The sequence below is a fragment of the Artibeus jamaicensis genome, unplaced genomic scaffold (genome assembly GCF_021234435.1).
Source record: "Artibeus jamaicensis isolate MK-2021 breed Jamaican fruit bat unplaced genomic scaffold, CSHL_Jam_final contig_332, whole genome shotgun sequence".
Lineage (NCBI taxonomy): Eukaryota > Metazoa > Chordata > Mammalia > Chiroptera > Phyllostomidae > Artibeus > Artibeus jamaicensis.
In genome coordinates this window covers 9,577,895-9,597,213 of record NW_026521788.1, presented here as the reverse complement: position 1 = coordinate 9,597,213, position 19,319 = coordinate 9,577,895, and the positions used below count along the sequence as shown (strand labels likewise).

General features: G+C 35.8%; 1 protein-coding gene and 1 pseudogene across 1 annotated transcript in view; both read left to right on the top strand.

Moving 5' to 3' along the window:
• Positions 1 to 19,319, top strand: part of PCDH15 (protocadherin related 15) — a 789,434-nt gene that overhangs the window by 3,180 nt on the left and 766,935 nt on the right. The gene's annotated exons all lie outside the window — the stretch shown is intronic.
• LOC119042911 (uncharacterized) lies at positions 17,087 to 17,292 on the top strand (annotated as a pseudogene).

The window sequence follows — 19,319 nt, the reverse complement described above, 5'->3', positions numbered from 1 at the left end:
ATGTTTAACTTTCATTTAATTTAAATACTGCAGCTGCTTCAATAGGAATAAAGATAGAATCAGAGAATATGCATAGAAATTCCAAATGCAGCCATTACTTTCTTGCACATAAGAATGATGTGCAAGGTAAGAAGGTAATTTTGAATGTGAATATGAGTAGCATGACCTTGAAGTAGAATCACTACCTGTAATGTGTAAACCAATCACCACCTGTAATGTACAAACCAACATGCCAGCTTTACAGATAGTGAATACGAGTATCACTTGTTCTTAGTCTGCAAATGAATAAGATACACACACAGGAGGTGAGGTGCGCAGGAACTTCAGATTCTGGCATAAACAACAATTCTTTCCCTTGTGCATTCCCTAAGCATTTTTGAGTCAGTGCCCATATTTGTAAAACTCAGCTTGTTGGAGTTTTTGTAAGGAACAGCCGAGAATGAATAAGAAACATTTAAATTTTTTAATGATCTAATGTACAATTAATCATTCTAATATTCTGGCAACTACATATCAAGATTTTTGTTGTGGTTTGCCTTTCTACAACAAACAATAATAGCAACAAAGTGATTTCCCATCTAATCAGTAAAAGTTTCTACCTGAGCACTGTAATGGACAGATTTCCTTTTATCTCACAAGTTGTTTAAAGGTTGCACTCAACCTTAATATCAGATCATGGCTATTGAAGCAATAAATGTAAAAGGCAAAAGCAGTCATTACTACAAGAAGCTAAAGAATATAAAGCACTTCTTTCTTTCCACCTGGTAAATGGAAAAATCCAAAGCTTGTTTATTGTGTTGTTTGATGGATAAGAAATTGACAGGAGGTGTAACTGCGTTATGGCCTTTAGCTTGTAAACATTCTCAGGCCATGGCAGATGTGTAGTTCCCATTACTTTGAAAAGTCATTCATTCAAATGCCTAGTGAAAGGGTGGGTTTCAGACAGAATTAAGCGCCGTTTCCTGAATGGGAAGACAGTGCTGTGTGCGATGAAGTGCATCATTCAAACGGGAGCTCAGTTAATGAATGCTCTCCCTGTGGTTTTCATGAAGGTGTCAGAATGAGCCTTTTCTGATTCTGCATCACTGAATCCTTATGGAAATGCAAATTGTTTATCCAAGGACACTGACTTTCCTTTTTGCTTGATCATTTAGGGGGCTGATTTCTTCAACCTTACAGCACAACACTGGAATCCAGAGAAGGTTCATTAAGACAGGATGAGCAGTTGTTATTTCTCTAACACCTTAAGCCACTGTCTGTGAAACAGAGACACAGAGAAGTGAGAGAGATACTCAGAGAGATACACAAAGAAAGACGCAGACATAGTCATTGAAGAACAAGAGAAATGCAGCAAATCACACAAAGAGAAATGAAATAGCCCTGACCAGTGTGGCTAAGTTGGTGGCGCATCTTTCTGCAAAGCAAAAAAATTGCCAGTTCTATTCCAGGTAGGGCTATATGCCTAGGTTGTGGGTTTGGTCCCAGTCAGAGCATGTGCAAGAGGGAACCTACTGGTGCTTCTCTCACACACCGACTCTTTCTCCTTCCCTTCCCCTCTCTCTCAAAATAAACAAAATATTTTAAAAAGAGATGAAATAAAGTTAGAGACAGAGTCAAAGATGAGTAAAAAATGAATGAGGTCAGAGAGAGGGACTATGATACACAGAGAACAAAGGGAGAAAGAGAAAAGGAGTCAAAACAAAAAGTCAGGTAGACAGAAATGGGCAGGAAAAGACAGACTGGCAGAAAGACACATGGTTGAAAAAAAGAAAAAAAAGAAGATATATAGGTAGGGGAAGGAGAATACAGACAAAACAACTGAGGACGGAGACAGGAAGGGAGATTGAGAAAGACAGACAGACTAGACAGAGAACAAGGGGTGGAGAGGCAGAGGCGATAGCCTGAGACCCAGAGATGGGAAATGAGACACAGAGAGAGAGTGTGTGTGAGAAGATGAGAGAGCAGATGAAGGAAGCTTTAATTCTGCTCTAGTCCCTTACTAGTGAGGAGCTTGTTATCTAAGCTCTCAGCCCTGGTTTCTGTCTATGGAAGTTTAACAAAGGATTAATTCACATATATAAATCATCCCAGCACAGGACCTAAAACTAAAAAATGTCTCAGGAAATGGGGGCCGATATTTATCATTACTTCTCATCAATACCAAAGTGGAATTACAGCAGTATAGGCTTCAGAGTCAGAGCTCAAGTCAAATCCTGGCTCACCCCTTGTTCCACGTGGAATATAGCAAATAATTTCACATTTATAAGCTACAGTTGCTTCACTTGTGAAGATATTATTTGCTACCTCATGGTCATGCTCTATGAATTAAATAGAAAAGTATATTTCCTTTGGAGCTTTGCACAGTTTATTTTAGTAGTTCTACTCATTAACTCAGTGCCCAGAATTAATACATGTTCAATAACTATTTAATCAATACATGTATATTTGCTCTGAATATTAATTTTTTGTGAAATGATGTTTTGGTGTTTTAAAATGAAACACTGCAGTAAGATAGGCAGTTTCCTCCTCTCTGCTCTGCAGAGAAAGGTGGTATTGATTTGCAGAATTGCTGTAACAGAGCTCTTCCTGCTATCCATCCCACTTTCTTAAGAGCAATTAAAGTAATAGTTATGACCAGGAAAATCTTTCTTTTCCTGGTGGTGGTCACTTTTTGTCACTTTTATTTATTTATTTATTTATTTCACTTCCTTAATACAAGGAGTATTTGTAGAAGAGGTGGCTGGCATTTGGAATATTTGTAATTTTAAAAAGTGAAGATGTACTGAGGGAGCAGATGAAGTTAGACCAATTAAGTTAGGAAAAGGCAGCCAACTGGGGAGTGAGAAAAAGGATTTTGGAAAGCTGAGATAAACGTGGGCCTACTTTTCTGAATTTCGAGAAGAGATGGCATAAAGGGGCATTATAGAAGGATATGCATGGTGTATAAATGAAAATGTGTTTTATAAATGCACTCGAGTTATTTGCTGATGATATAAGGTAGATTATGAAAAAGTAAAGTGCTTTGCCAAAATATTAATTGAAAGGTCCATAATTTCAATTACATTTTTTTTATTTTTTATATTTTTATTTCTTGACTTTTTAAATACTGAGCTCTCCTTACTAAAATATGTTCCTTATTCATGGCTATATTTAGAGGAAAGCATACTAATAATGTGTGTAAGAGTTTGATTTGAACGCTTTTTATCTTCTGCCTTTAATGTACCATGAAATTTGTCTGATAAATGAATAAAGAATAAATATTGAGCATTTATTATATGCCAATAACTATTCATGGTATTTGAAATATGCCAAGGTACTTTGTACCTTGTACAAGCTAGATAATGTAGAACAGAAATTTCTTCCCGTGTTAATTTCATATCTGAATATCTCTGCATGAGTCCCTTCATCTCATAGGTGTTGACAGTCTGTTAAACAGCCTTAGTTTCTAGCTGATGCTAAAAGCATGGAATAGAATGCTCTGTTTTGGAACATTAGCTATTGTTACCTAGACTTGTTAATACTTTACAGAAAATTAGAGCAAAAATTTTAGGAATCTTTACAAGGTTTATTGAGAAATTTTCACTTGGGATATACTGTGTTTACAGTAGCATGCATTATATGAATTCTTATTTTGTATTCATATATCAATGTTAAGAATAAAATAAAAATTCAACAGAGCTTTGGATAATAAGGCTTCACTTTAATATAGTTGCAAAGAATTTTTTTCCAATGATGGTAACATCAGTGTGTGTGTAAAAGGAAGGTGTGTGAACAAGGAAATGCTCAAGAACATTTCTACACACAAAGAACATTTCTAGTATTTATGTGTCACCAGTGGCAAGGCTCTGAAACACACTTTGACAGTCTTCTGTGTGTGAGCCTGGATTGTCACAGGTGGGCTTGACTGTGATGCATTCAAACAGCGGCGGCCTTGTGTTTTATGACCCAAATCTGGAGGATCTGTGAAAATGTCTTCAGAACACACTTTGCTTGGCTGGTGTAGCTCAGTGGATTGAATGCGGGCCTGTGAACCAAGGGATTGCAGTTTGATTCCCAGTCAGGGCACATGCCTAGGTTGCAGGCCAGTTCCCAGCAGGGGACTCAGGAGAGGCAACCATACATTGATATTTCTCTTCCTCTCTCCTTCCCTTCCCCTCTAAAGATAAATAAATAATTTTTTTTTTAAATAACACATTTTGATTGCTAAGCTCTGGGGCAGTTAAAGGTTTAGGGGAAGATTGTTCAGCACTTGGGGAGAGAATTCTCATAATCAAACCAATACCCTTGTATAAGGTGTCTCAGCTAACATAGCAACCCTCCCCTGCTTCTCGTGGTATATATTTGATTTGCTAAGCTTCTCATACATTCTAAAGTCAAGAGGCTGATTTATATTATCACTCTCTCCCACTTCTGCCATTTGCTATGTAATTTTCTGTAATCAGCCAAATAAGTTACTGGTTTTCCACTTGCAAACATCAACAAACTTGCTAAAATCACATATTTTTTCCCACCCCTTTGTACTTGTGGTTTAATATGTCTTTTACCTCCCATACTGAGTTTAATTTCTGGAGGGCAACAGCTAAGAACTTTGGGTACTTTTGATCATTCTGACTCTTAATGTCATAAATTTACATTTCAAAATAAAGTTAATGAAAGTAGCTTTTGTAATAATAGTAAAATAGTCATATTAAAAGGTTCATTGGATATCTTCTTGATGACGGCATATCAAGAAGATATGTTGTGATTATGATCACTGCTACTTTGGAAAGATTTGTTTTTTTAACTTACTAAGTTTATCTTTTAGTTGCTTGCTTGTCACTGAATTATATTTGCAGCAATTAAAAGTCACTTCCAGCTTTTTTTTTTTAATTAAAACACAAGCACATATATACACATACACACCTACCCAGACTGGCTTATTATCGCACTTATTTCTGGTGCAATGCAGTTTAATGGTGAACATGGATGTTGAAGACATAGCAGAAGGAAGAAGTAAGCTGTTACATAACTCTTCAGGAAATTCTCTCTCCTGTAGTTTTTCAACAAAGGGTAGGAATTTAATACGGAACAAATAGAAACAAGATTTGGGGTAAATTACTGCACTAACAAAAAAAGTATATTTTAGGATGCCTTGTTTGGGGGCAGTGGTCATATCAAAGAAATTCTTGTAAATGTTATAAAATATCTTGGTAAAATCAATTTTAGGTTATTAGTATTTTTAAAGCCTACTATGTTAGAGGTGCTTTTTTTTATGTAGGAAAAATCAACCAAAATTCCCAAGACACTCAACATTTCCTCCTCTCTCACAGGGCAAGTTATATTCTTTCTTGGAAGTCTCAAAGAAAATGGCCAGGGTTCTAGGGGTCCTTCATTCTGTAAAGAATGAGATCCATAATTTTGAAGTCAAATTCAAGGACCCAGTAAGTTATTAATGAAGGCAGTTTCCCTTGTGTCCATTGTGATATGGCTTCCACAACCACTGCTTATCCGAAATGCCAAACACCAATATCACCACTGACGCCTTACCTGCTAAATTCAATGGAAGATTTCAGGCCTTGTCTTACTTTCACCCATCTGCATTATTTCACATTGCTGACTACTCCTTGATCTCTGAACCTCTCTCTTCTCTTAATTTTTATGGCACAAACTTCTCTCTTGTTTTATTGTGTTGCTTTTTACATCCTAGTTCTCAAGACACATTTCAGGTTAGTTTTCAGTCTGATCTTCTTTTGCATATGTCTTATATATTAGTGCGCTCAGTTATACTTCTTTATTTCTTTTATTTCACGTTATTTCTTATTTATTTTATCCACTATTAAGTTCCTAATTTATTTTTGCCAGAGAAAAATAAAATTATATCTCTAACCCCTATAATTTTCATTCCAGAGCTTAGTCAGACCTGCAAAACCAGCTGTCTCTTGGAACTTCTATTTAGGTATCTTATGGTTATTTCAAACTCATTAATCATGTGACTAAGTTCAAGATCTCTTCCAACCCCTACTTCCCAACCTCTCCTTCTTTTTTCCTGTATTCTTATTTCAGTAACTAATGACAACCAGTATCACATTTTCAATCTCAAAACCTGAGTTTCAGTCTTCTAGATCTTTCTCACCCTTTCTGCTCATATCTCATCAACTAAGACACCTTTCTGTCAATTCTATACATTAATAAATGTAGAATCAAATACCCCTTTCATTCTTTCCTTAAAGATTGTCATTTCTCAGCTAACACCCAACTCATCTGTTTCCCCTTCTTCACTTTCTGTGCCTGTTTGTCTTTCTCCTGCCTCCATTTTTTTCTACAGTGCTGCCGATCTCATCATATCACTGCCTTGTTAAGATATTCAAATGTATTATCATTCTACTTATCCAGCCTCTCCCTTGGAATTCCTCTCTCTGACCAACGGAATTTACTCAAAACAAAAAGAAGGGGATGCATTGTTCTATGTAACTGACAGTGCAGAGAGGTAGATGAGGACTGCTACATGATTTCAGTTTCACATAAAACTGTGGGATGTGTCTCTTCATTTGCTTTCTTTGGTGATTGAGTATGTTCTCAAAATCTGTGTATATTGGCTATTGGCAGCTTGGAGCTCACACCAGCACAGCACCCAGTACTAGAGAAAATAAGAAAGTTCATATTCTAATAATTCAACCAATAATTTTTATATTGAGTCTGCTTGGCTCTGATTTACTTGACTGTTTCATCTACCTTAGGGATGAATGGTGAATAATGCAGATTGGCTTATTCTAAGTTATATGCTATGCTATTGTTTCCTGGATACAGGTCAGTTCTGTAAAGTATAGCATATTATGACTTAACTTGCAAAAAAAGAATTTTTGAATATAACTAAGGTGATAAACATTTAATTGTCAAAAGTTTAGTCTTTTGACACTAATGTTGACTATCACACAATAATTTGTGAATCCTTATACATGTTCCCTAAAACGTTAAATACAAATACTCAAAATAAATATCCTTTTTAAGTGAAGGACTGTAACATGAATCATATATACTTCTGTATGTAATAACCATAAATAAAATACATTCAGGTCTGTATTGTAGGTTGTCATGTTAAATCATTTAGAGTCTTGTGGAGTGAATTTTTTTCTGATTTTATCTTTATCTAGAATATTTTTGAAGTGCTTTAAACTTTGGTGTGTGATTTATAAAGTGCTTTTAGCATGTAGTTGTTATCAACTCTTCAGAGATTTCGTTCTCATTTTTAAGAATGAACAGTTTAATCAAATTATATTATGTGATACACTTGTAAAAAGGAGATCAAGTACTACTTACTACATTAAAATTGACATTGTATCGGAAGGTAAGATCTTCAAAGGCAGATCGTTTAGGGACCTAGTTTTTGATGTTACACATCTAGGCTACACAAGCAAAATCTAGAGCAAACAACTCCAATCATGTTATACAGCATTATGAATACCTTTCCACAGTTAACCTTGAAAGGTATTAGCAAATCTAAGCACAGTTGTTATAAACCACAAAAGCACTCTTGTAGTGTAAAGATAGTATCAGGGCCTGTCATTCCATATTGGATTTTATTCTCATCATTTTAAAATGATAAGAATTGTTGTCTTGGTAACAATACCTTCTTAGAGGAAGCAAACTCTAATAAAATCACATATTAAAGAATAAATGATAAAGAACTGTGGTTTGTCTTTTCATTGTATTGACATAGATTCAGGAACCTGTGTCTCATTATATTCCAGAAGGCATCTCCTTCATTAGAAATTCTGCTACTATATTTATATTTTCCATAGTTATGTCTCCAACAGCAGTCACCTGTTTGATGCTATCAATTGTTATTAAATGAATAAATCAGTTTTGTTTTTTGACACAGCTGTTTCTTATGACTAATCTATACTTCATATTTTTTATTTCTATAAATAAAGCATTATTAGACATTTGAAATCTGATGTGTGGAATCTTGGAGAATATTGTTGAGAATATATTGTCTATGTTTCATCTGGTCTTTTGACAGAGTCTTTTATTATGGGAGACATTCTTCTAGAAGCCTTTCTTCTAATTGGTGGCAATAGTGAAGCAGTGTCACAATTAAGTGCCTCTGCTTGTGATTGAACATGTCACATATGATTCTTTCAAAAGTTGCATTTGAGGGTTTGACTTTGGACTTCCCAAGTGATGTGATTTTCTTAAAAAAACCTCCTAACCCTGATGTACTGATGAGAGCATGAAATCATGTTCTCTAGTTGCCAGTTTTGTTTCATACATTTTAAAATCTCAGAATGATGACTGATGGCCATGATGAGACACTCACTTCCTGTAACCCCAGAAATCAGTCATTATTTTATTAATAAACCTGGAGAAGTGAAAGAACACCTTATGTCATAAATGTGACCACTTAATTGAATAAATATATGAGTAAATATAGAATTCACAAAAAGTACTTTGGTATATGTGTATAGAAACTCAAGAGCAAAAAAAGAAGAAAATCTTTAACAATAATGTATCTTCTTACATAGATTTAAATATTGTTTATCTTTTACTTCAGCTAAAGTTTGATATAATAAATTTTGGTACTAATGACCAATATTTATTAATATTAATAATAGATACCTTTTCACTTTAATGAATCAATAATGTATATATATAGTTATTTAAGAAGCTTTATATAAAATATTGGGAAAGTTTGGGATATTTACTATTCGATATCTTCAGAGATATTGAATAGATATACATATCTAAGGTAAGATGCCCTTATTATGCACAGGCAATAAAAAGGGTCCTCACTGAAAAGATATATGGTGATATTAAAATATATGTGTATGTGTGTACATATATACATGTATGTATTTATGTGCATATATGCATATGTCTATATGCATATGTGTACACACATATCTATCTATCTGTCATCTATCTATCTATATCCCTGTGCTTCCCAATTCTAATTGAATCAGTAGAACCTTCTTTAATCCACAAAACCATGGACAATATACTTGAATATGAAGAATGTTGTATATTTTTTCCTATTTTGTTCCTTTACCTATGGCAAATTCTCCCAAGCACTGATTAGATTTAGTTGGTGAAAATTCTCAAATGAAAACTGGATTTTCTGTGTACACCCTACTAATGACTCTTTTATGCATATATTCATAAAAAAAGATAAACTCTTTTATGTTTATTATGTACATGAATAATAAATATTTAATCCAAATGAAGATATATATATATATATATTAATCATTTTATAACTTTATTGGTGTTTTCATTATTACTTTAGCATTCTTATATGAATATTTTGAAGAACAAAAGTAAACAAGCCTTCCATAAATATGGTACTAATTTGATTGGGTTACTCTGGATAGTGTATTAGAGTAATACCTACAAATTTTACAAGTAATTTTTCAAGTTACAATTATTTTGTCTTTATACATTTTATCATTAACTATTGTTTTCCTGTTTATACCTATTAATATAATTATATAGATACACACCCAATAGTTGGTTATTTTCCCCTAAATTTTGGTGATTCTGATGATGTTATAACTAATCATTGCCATTTTGAGGAATATGGACACAGATGTGGGAAGGATGATCAGATATTAAAAATCAATATATGGCTCTTGTATCAATCGCCTATTGCTAAAATAATGCTATGCAACAAATAAGCTCAAAACTTTAGTGCCATGATAGAATAAGCAATTGTTGCTCATGCATATGAGACAGTCCCCATGACAGCTCTGTTGACTTGACCAGGCTCACTCCCATCTGAGTTCTGGCTGTTTGTTAACTGATCTGGATTGACCTTAACCTAGAATACTGGGGCTACTTGGCTGTGCTTCATATGTTTCTTATCCTCTCGGCTCACTTGGCATGTTATCATGTTAATAAAAAAGAACAAAAGATAGGGCAAGCTCAAACACTGAGTGTTTTCAAATTTTTCATTGGTTAAACTAAGTCATATGGCTAAACTCTGAGTGGGAGGATACTGTGAACTTACATAGCAGATCGAGAGGATATAGGGAATGCTGAAGAATAGGGGCTATTTGCATAGTTTATTATATATAATATATATAATATATTACATTAAGTGTTCATATAGAAGAATATTCAAAAATTGGTTCAGGGGTTCATATCACATTTTAGTAGTGGATGCAGAAAGGAAGGGGATTTAAATGATGGTTCATTCCTGGAAGTCGAGTGTACAGCATTTCTTAGAAATCTCTCTGTAGGTGGAAGGACCCCAATAACTGCCTAGGAACTGTTCAGGATCTTGCTCTGAAGGAGAATTAACATATCCTACATGGTAACTAGATGGTAAATTAAGAATTGTGGCAAAGTGACATTCTAGAACTCCAGACTAGGTCATGAGAACTGGAGAACATGCCAAAGTAGATGTGGATTGTCAGAGACCACATAGACTACTCCTGCTATGAGATCCAGTATCAGCAAGGACAACTGAGGAAAAATTAAGCACCTCATCAGCTGTGACCCACCATTAGATTCTAGAACATAATGAAAAATTGATTTCTAATAGAGCTAAGGTTGTTACTTTTTGTTGGTGGTGGTTTAAGTCTAGAATAATGAGAAATCACATAGGACCCTTTCCTGAGTCATGAAAGGAGTTGGGTGAGGGGCACTGGAAATGCTAAATTTATCCGTAGGGCATGTAGGAGGCCTTCAGGGTTTTGTCCCCATGCTGATTCCAGCTCTTTCTACATCCCCAGTCATACTGGAAAGTCTCCATGTCTCCACTTCATATGGAGAAATATACACAAGGGTGGATATTTGAGCATGGGACGTCTTTTCTAAGATTTTTGTGCCTGAAGACAGAGATGAGAGGTAGTTCTTAGCCCTATGGCAGGATTTAAGATTTCTCTGGAGAGCAATGTACTTTTTAAAATTTTTTTCTTGACTCAGCCTGAGTTTACAGAGGACTAGAATAGATGGGCTTAAAAGATTTGTGGCCACGTACATCTATGTTTATACTCAAGCTGATTACACAGAGGAATTGAAAGAGTCTACGTTGAGGGTTAAAGATGCTGGGGAGCCCATGGTCCCTTAGGAGCACTTAATCAGACTCAAAGGGGACCCAAATGCACTTATCACAGGTGTGCAGGGGCAGACCTGTCAGGTGTTTCTTAAATAGACTCTCAGGAAGTCTATGAGGTGCTTATTAGGCATTACCATACCTGGGAGATTTAATGAAAAGGCTAGAAAAGGAAGGTAGGAAAGGGGGAGGGGCTGGGGGAAGAAAAACAAAACACTTTATATTCAAGTGTTAATTTTAATGTATAGAGCCAGATAGAAAAAGGAGAGAGAGATTGAGGCAGACTCCTGTGGATCAGAAAAGATTAAATGATTCATTTTCTGAGCACCAAAGTTGCCAGAATAAGCTATTATTTCCAAGGGGAGTAGAGAAGGAAAAACATTTTTATACACTAGAGCTAGCTTTATGCCGTCTTTGTTTCTCTTTTGTTTTTTCTTCTTCTTTGTTTGCCTTTGACCTGATTTTTGAGTCACATTTGGATAGCCGAAGGCTTGTTCTCTTCTGAAATGCAGGCACACTTCTCTCGCTGGACAGAGGTATTTCGGGTGTTAAACAAAGACTGAAGACTGAAGTGACAGGTGGAAAGCTATTGATGAGTTAAGCATGGGGTACAGTGAGCTTGGTGAATCGGAGGCCAAAAAATTAAAACAATAACCTATATAAGATAATTTGTTCACCTAAACTCACCTTCTAATTACTCAGGCTAAAACTAATATGGTATAAGATATGAGGAAAGCAAAAGTCATTAACATGCTTTAATATATGTTTATATATACTTATATACATAAACATCTGCTTTTTGCCTTGTTTCCATTTTCTTGTCTGATAACATCCTGTCAGTTTTCCTTGGGGGACACCCCTCTCCAACCACAAATTCTAATTTATGTGGTTTGATTGGTGATATCCCACTGCCCTGTTCCATGAGTTCACACAAGAATAGGCATGATGACTCGGAAGCAGTGTTGTTCAGCATAGAAAATGTGTCTCCATTCAGGGTAAATAGAGCTAATGGGCTTTAAAAAAACAAAATGCATGTTTTTTTTTTTGTATCACAGCAGGAAATTTTGCTGTAATTCTCAGGAAAATGTCACATTTCTGCTAGAATAGATGCACACAATACCTGAATATACCATGTGTTAAAAAATAATGAGTGCATCCTACGTGCATAGTTATGTACTTAAAAATGTGCCAGAGCAGGGTTAAATCTGTTGATTAGATACATTGCAACTGAAATCAATGTTGTGACTTCAGAATGTACCCCCTATGTATGTACCTTAACTTTACTTTTTTACTTTGCATAACCCCAAGGAGAATATGAGTCTGAGATTATAAAGTTGGAACTAGTTCTTTTCCAGGTCTCCTGAGGCTGGCTGTGTGTGGTTCTGAACAAGAAGCTCTAGGAATATATATAGTCACTGTGGGGTCCAACATGGGACACTTAGGAAGAAACTGGAATAGAGAGAATGAGCTTTGTCTCAGAGAAAATTGGAGATCCTTTCAGGGAACTGGGCAACTGAAGCATCTTCCTAGAGTACTCCAGCATCATCTTAGATTATATAACTCTCTCTTCCTGCGTGTGGGGGGTGAGACTAATTATCTTTTGGACTACCTGAGCTTTCAGGAGATTAGGAAGAGTTCAGCAGGAAGGGGGAGACCAGGTGAGGGATGTTGGACCTCTCTGCTACTAATGCTGGTGAATTCTTCTGTAACTAATAGGAATAGAAGAGCTTTGGTGACTTAGTACTTTTTCATTTTATTTTGACATGTATGAATTGAACAATGCTTTTTGCTACATGGGAAAACACTGATATCCATTTGGAGTTTATATTTCTGAGTATAAACAAAATTATTACACAGGCATTTATTAGCTTAGTTTTAAAGATGCAGAAACTGAGGTTCACAGAATTTAAGGGAAACACACTGGTGGTAAACTGAGAGTCAGGATTAAAACTCAAGTATGCCTTGCTGCAAAGTCCATGCTTTTTTTCACAGTAGCATATAATTAACACGAATTCTTATGGAACCCTCAACATCTATCCTTCGACTGAGTGTGTCACAGCTACTCCCGAATGAGTGTCAATAGCTTTCCATAGCACATGACTAGATCAACTGTCCCACACATCATACTTCCACAGGCTGGTCAGTTCTGATTTATAGATTTGTCCTGGGCCTCACTGATTAAGGATTGTTTTTCTTTTTTTTTCTATACTTTTTTAAAAAGATTTTATTTATTTATCTTTAGAGGGGAAGGAGAGAAGGAGAGAAACATCAATGTGTGGTTGCCTTCTGTGCATCCCCTGCTGGGAACTGGCCTGCAGGGAACCTGCCTGCAACCCAGGCATGTGCCCTGACTGGGAATCGAACTGTGATCCTGTGGTTCGCAGAGGATTGTATTTTTTTTAAAGTCCCTTATCTCTGAGAGTTACAAGCTTATTTGAATTATTTGTCAGTGTGTTTCCCCTGTACTTTGACAAACCTAAATTACTTGAAGTGGTACACCATGTCTTTGTAAGGTTTCTTCGGTCTAAACGTAAACACATAACAACAGCTGTTGAGATAATTCAAAGAAGGAATTTTGTGTTTGAAACATTTCTTCATATGGGTAATTATCTTTCAAAGCACTAGCTTCCTTCCAGAAGAAAAGATGTGTTTTGAGGAAGCAGATGGTAAATCTGGTTAGTGAGCTGCTCTATTCAAATCCAGTGGTAAGTATAAAAATGTAGAGAATTGATATTTAGTGATTCAAGTATTGAAGAAATAACAGAGGTCATTTTAAAGGAAAAACTGACATTGTTGTTTAAAATATGTTCATGGGATCAATAATTCATGCACATTTATTAGAAACATATGTTAGTGCGATTGCTCCTTAAGGATTACTTCATTTCAATAAATAACGTTTCACTTGTTGTCAGAGTATCATTTTAATAGTAACAATACATAGATAAATATATTAGGGACAAATGTAGTTTGATAATAAGTACCTTGTAAAAGGCATTGGAATATAAAAAGGTTATATTATATTCAAATGTGGAGTCTTCCTAAAGTTGATAAGTATCTAGATAAATTTGTTAATTTTCATGAGTGATGTGTACATCATATAATCTATGTTTGATATTTTATAAATGGCCTAGATTTCAAATGTCTAATGTTGTAACACTATAGATGGCCTTTAGTTACAAAGGGTTTCCTTCAGTTAGAAATGAGAAACAAAGTGGTATCTGTGGTGAGTTTTCCCTGTTGAGCTGTCAATATTCTTACTGCATTATTATGTACCAAGTTCTCTCCTGTGTTTATAAATATGGGACATTATGGTAATGCTGTTTTTCTAAATAACTTGCTATTTTGCTGCATGTTAGGTTTCTTCTCTGATTTTGACCTTTATTGCCAGTCAAGTGTCTGTATCTTTCACTGCTATTGTGATACCAGCTAACAAATGTTTCCAGAATAGTTGGTTCTCATTTGTTAGAAAATACTTTACATTTCAGAATTTCCTTTTACAATTGCCTTATCAGCTGATGAATACAAAAGAGGCCACATTTTTGTCCAGGTTTACTAGGATATAATTGACATATAACCTCGTGTAAGTTCAATGTGTAAAATGTGTTAATGTGTGACATTCATATATTGCAAAATGATCATCACCATAGTGTTAGCTAATAACACCACCTCATCACATAATTGTCATTTCATTTTTGTGATGAAACATATAAGATCTCAGCAACCTTCAATATTATTGGCTATAATCACTATGCTGTATTTTAATTCCCCAGAATTTTTCAATTTTGTGAGTTGAAGTTGATACACTTTGACCAATAGCTGCCCATTACCCACTGTTCCCCAACACCCTCATTATGGGTAACCACCACTTTGCTCTCTAAGTTTGGCTGTTTCAGATTTCTTATACAAGTGATATAATACAAAATGTCTTTCTCCAACCTATTTTACTTGGCACTATGCCCTCAAGATTCATTCACATTGTTTTAAGCAGTGGTATGTTTTTCTTGTGGCTGGATGATATTTCATTTTGTGTGAGTGCATGTGTGTGTGTGTGTGTGTGTGTGTGTGTATAATATATTCTGTCCATAAAGTATGCATCCATTGAAGATGAAAAATGCAGACATATATTGAAGAAGATACAAGATACAAGAAACACTGTACACAGGACCACGATGCCTCAGTTTCCTTTACAGTAGGCACCTTAGGACCTCACACAGTTTTCCCAATAGCCATCAACTGCCCCATCATAATTTCCTGATTATCACTGATGGTCTGAAGTCTCTTCCTTTTGAAAGGTGATTTTAGTTTTGGGAAAAGCCAGAAGTTACAGGGCACCAATTCTGGGCTATAGGGGGGTTGAGTCACCTGGGTGATTTGATGTTTGACAAAAAAACTGCATGAGACGTGATTCATGAGCAGGTACATTGTTGTGATGAAGCTACTAGTCACCAGTTTCCTATAGCTGAGGCCTTCTGAACCATTGGAGTAGTTTCCATGGATAAATGTTCAGGCTTACCACATAATTTTATGCACATTTCTTTGTCTTCTCGCTCAGTCATTTTGAGTGTGATGGCCACACAGTGCACATGCTCACTCAACAGCATCTACTACCCCTACTGACTAGTTCAATGAAGTCATCATTGTTCACACGTGTGCATTCCAGTCCACTCTCCTTGGTTGCCAGGTTACAAGGATGTTGAGTAAACCATTCTTGTTATATTAACAATGGCTGGAATTTTTTCAGATATATATATACAAACATATATATATATGTATATATAATATTTTCTTTATTCATTCATGTTTCGATGTACATCAGAAGATGTCTGTGCTTCCATGTTCATTGCACATTATTCACAACAGCCAAGTTATAGGGAAAAAGGCCACATTTTTATTTACATCTCAAACCATGGTGCCTCAAGCCCTTTACTTTGGCTACTAGCTTAATAGTGTTTTTTAGATATCTGCTTTTTCAAAATATTCCCAAGAATGTCTGATATTATCAGAACAGTTAACTCACTTTTGTCAGATTACATTGATTATGCAATGAAATATCACACAGTTTATTAGCTATGATTATAAAAAGTAATGCACAAAAATCCCCATCTTCAAGGGGGGTATTTCGGGTTTCATACCTACTTTGAGAGCAAATGCTTCTAGTACTCAAAGCCTATATGTATTTTGCAGGAGGCAGTTGACCCACAGTCAACCAAATGATGAGATCTCAGCATGTTTCAAATATTTCTGTATTATAGATGAGATCAGATCAGTAACTTTCCATGACCTTCAAAGTATAACAACTGATTCACAGTTTTATCTGTCTTAAATATGTCCTTCTTGTGGTATGAGCTTTCTTGCTAATATTCCTCAAAGGAGATCAAGTATTTTCCTAGAAATAGTTTGTGGCACATTGAACTAAGGACTTTCTTATTTATCTTACTTGGATGAGAATGAGCATGTTCGAGAACTGCCTTGGGGAATACATGGTAAAGTTATCATTGCAATCGAACAAAATATAGGAGGAGTGAAACAATTTATATTTTTCTGATGCTTTGTATATGTGCAGACTGATCAGAAATCAAATGTGTAACCTTTGGGTGCACAGGACAAAACTTCAACCAAAAGAGCTACATCGACCAAGGCTCTCAGTAACTTTTTTAAAATATGTTTTATTAATTATGCCATTACAGTTGTTCTATTTCCCCTTTTCATTCCCTTCCACCCTGCACACCCCTCCCCCACCATTCTCCCTCTTTAGTTTATGACCATGTGTCTCAAGTTCTTTAGATTCTATATTCCCCATACTATTCTTGCCCTCCCCCCTATCTATTTTCTACCTACCGTCTATGCTACTTATTTTCTGTACCTTCTACCCCCTTCTCCTCCTCCCACTCCCTTGTTGCTAACCCTCCATGTGATCTTCATTTCTGTAGTTCTGCTCCTGATCTAGCTGTCCTCTTAGTTTGCTTTTGTTTTAGGTGTGGTTCTTAATAACTATGAGTTTGCTGTCCTTTCACTGTTCGCATCTTTTTTATCTTCTTTAAAATACTTTATCTCATGGCTTCTCAGCCTTTTGGCTAAAATCAAGTGTAGTATCTGTTCTTATCAGTTTAAAATACTTTATCTTAGTGTCATTCCTGAAACATATCTAGCTTCTATGAAAACAAATGTAAGAGGAACACAGCAATGTTGCTTTTATTCGGAGCTTAAACAACCAACTGGTTTGGTTATCACTTGGCCCTGGCCTGGTGATAACATGCCATTGTTTGGAGTGTTAACCTGTGCATCAGAAGGGTTGGAGGTTTGATTCCAGGTCGGAGCACTAGGTCTCAGGTTCAATCCCTGGTCAGGGTGCTTATGGAGGCAACCTATCCATGTTTCTCTTTCACATCTACATATCTCTCTCTCTTCCTTTCTCTCTTTTTCTTCTGTTTCCTCTCTCTCTAAAAATCAATAAATATATCCCTGGGTGAATATTTTTACAAAAGAATGAGTACAGGTCCTTCTCATACACTTGGTATGCTGTGTTGTTATGATTTTTTTGGCTCCACTAACAGAAACCAATACTGGCCAGTTTGATCATAAAAGAAACTTATCTGGAGGATATTAGCCCACAAACCTGATAAGAAGGCTTGAGAATGAGGGTGTTATATGAAAATGCTGCAGTAAAGCACTGAGGGTCTAAGTAGAGAAAACAAATTGACATTGTGTATGGACAGAGACTCACCAGTTGAATGAAGTCCATGCTTTTTATCCAGCTCTCATAATTCAAATTACTAGGAATGAGAGTAGGATTCACTTGTGTTCTGCTACTTCTCTGTTGTGCTCACCTTTTGGCTAGATAAGAGCAGGCCTCTTGATTTACATATTGAAGCATACAGTGGAGGAACATCAGGGTGTTATTATCAATGGAATGTGAAAGGAATGCTGGGGTGAAAAAAAAGTTAATCACAGTTAAATGTGCTCCTGTGTATGACTGAATCTCTGTCTTGTTTGCTCCCAAACCTGGCAGAGTGGAGATGATCAAGTATGCGTGGCAGTAGCCTTGATGTAGAACTTTGCTCACCAGGGTAGGCTTTTTATTCCATTGCGGTATATTTGGGCTCCAGAATATAGATCCTTCCCTAAAATTTGGTTGTTGGAAGCTCCAGTGAGGTCTATTTTGTTTTCATAGTCCTGCTACTAAAAAAACATACTAGACTTCTCTATCTGTCCTGAATTAGAAGTTGTAAATATGTGAAAGGAGAAATCTTCTCCACATGCCAGCAACATCTAAGTCCCTTAAAACAAATAAATACACTGGAGGCAAGGGGTGGATGAAACCCGTCTGTCTCTGAGTAGCAGAACCAATGCTGCCAATGGGCCCTTTACATTGAGATACCAGTTTTTTACTCTAATATCTCAACTTAATGGGAATCAAATGTAGACTCTTGATCTGTTCATAAACTGAGCCCGTTGTGACTATGACATTCACTCTGCAATTATCAAGGGCTTTTAAATTTATTTCAGTAATTAATATACCATTTAATCTGACCAGTCAAGAGTAAAACAGTATTAAGGAGCATTTCCTTAAAAATTTTATTTAATGAAACCTGAGATAATACTTCCTAGGTATATTCCAATATTAAGGAGGATTAAAAATTTTTACTGTTCTTCTATTACAGTTCTCCCAAATTTCCCCCTTTATTCTCCTCTGCCCCACCCATGCCCACACTCCCACCCCACTCCCACATCAATTCCCACGTTATCCATGTCCATGGGTTTATTTATTATTCCCAAATTAATGTAAAAAGACCAATCAACAACCAATGCATAAATGAAATGAAACCCAACCTTACAACCTTTATTAAAGTAAGCAGAACATAAGCTGCTCACAGATTCCGAGGCCATTTTATTTTGTAGTGCTTCCATAGAGCAGAATATATTTAATTATAATTATCCTTAAGAAACACTGCTCTTAAATATCTATGAGCCCTGGCTGGGTATGTCGGTTGGTTGGAGCATCGTTCTGAACACCAAATTTTGGGAGTTCAATTCCTGGTCAAGATATACACCTACGTTGTGGTTTTGATCCTGGATCAAGGAGCAAGTGGGAGACAACCAACCAATGTTCATCCCCCACTTTGATCATTTTCTCTGTCTCTCCCTTCTTCTCTCTCTAAAATCAATAAACATGTTTAAAAAATTAAATCTCCACAAAACTATTACTGAGTTTATGACTGACATTTAATGAAAGGAGTGACAATATTCTCAAAATACTTGGTTAATGTACAATAAATAGGGGGCGTGT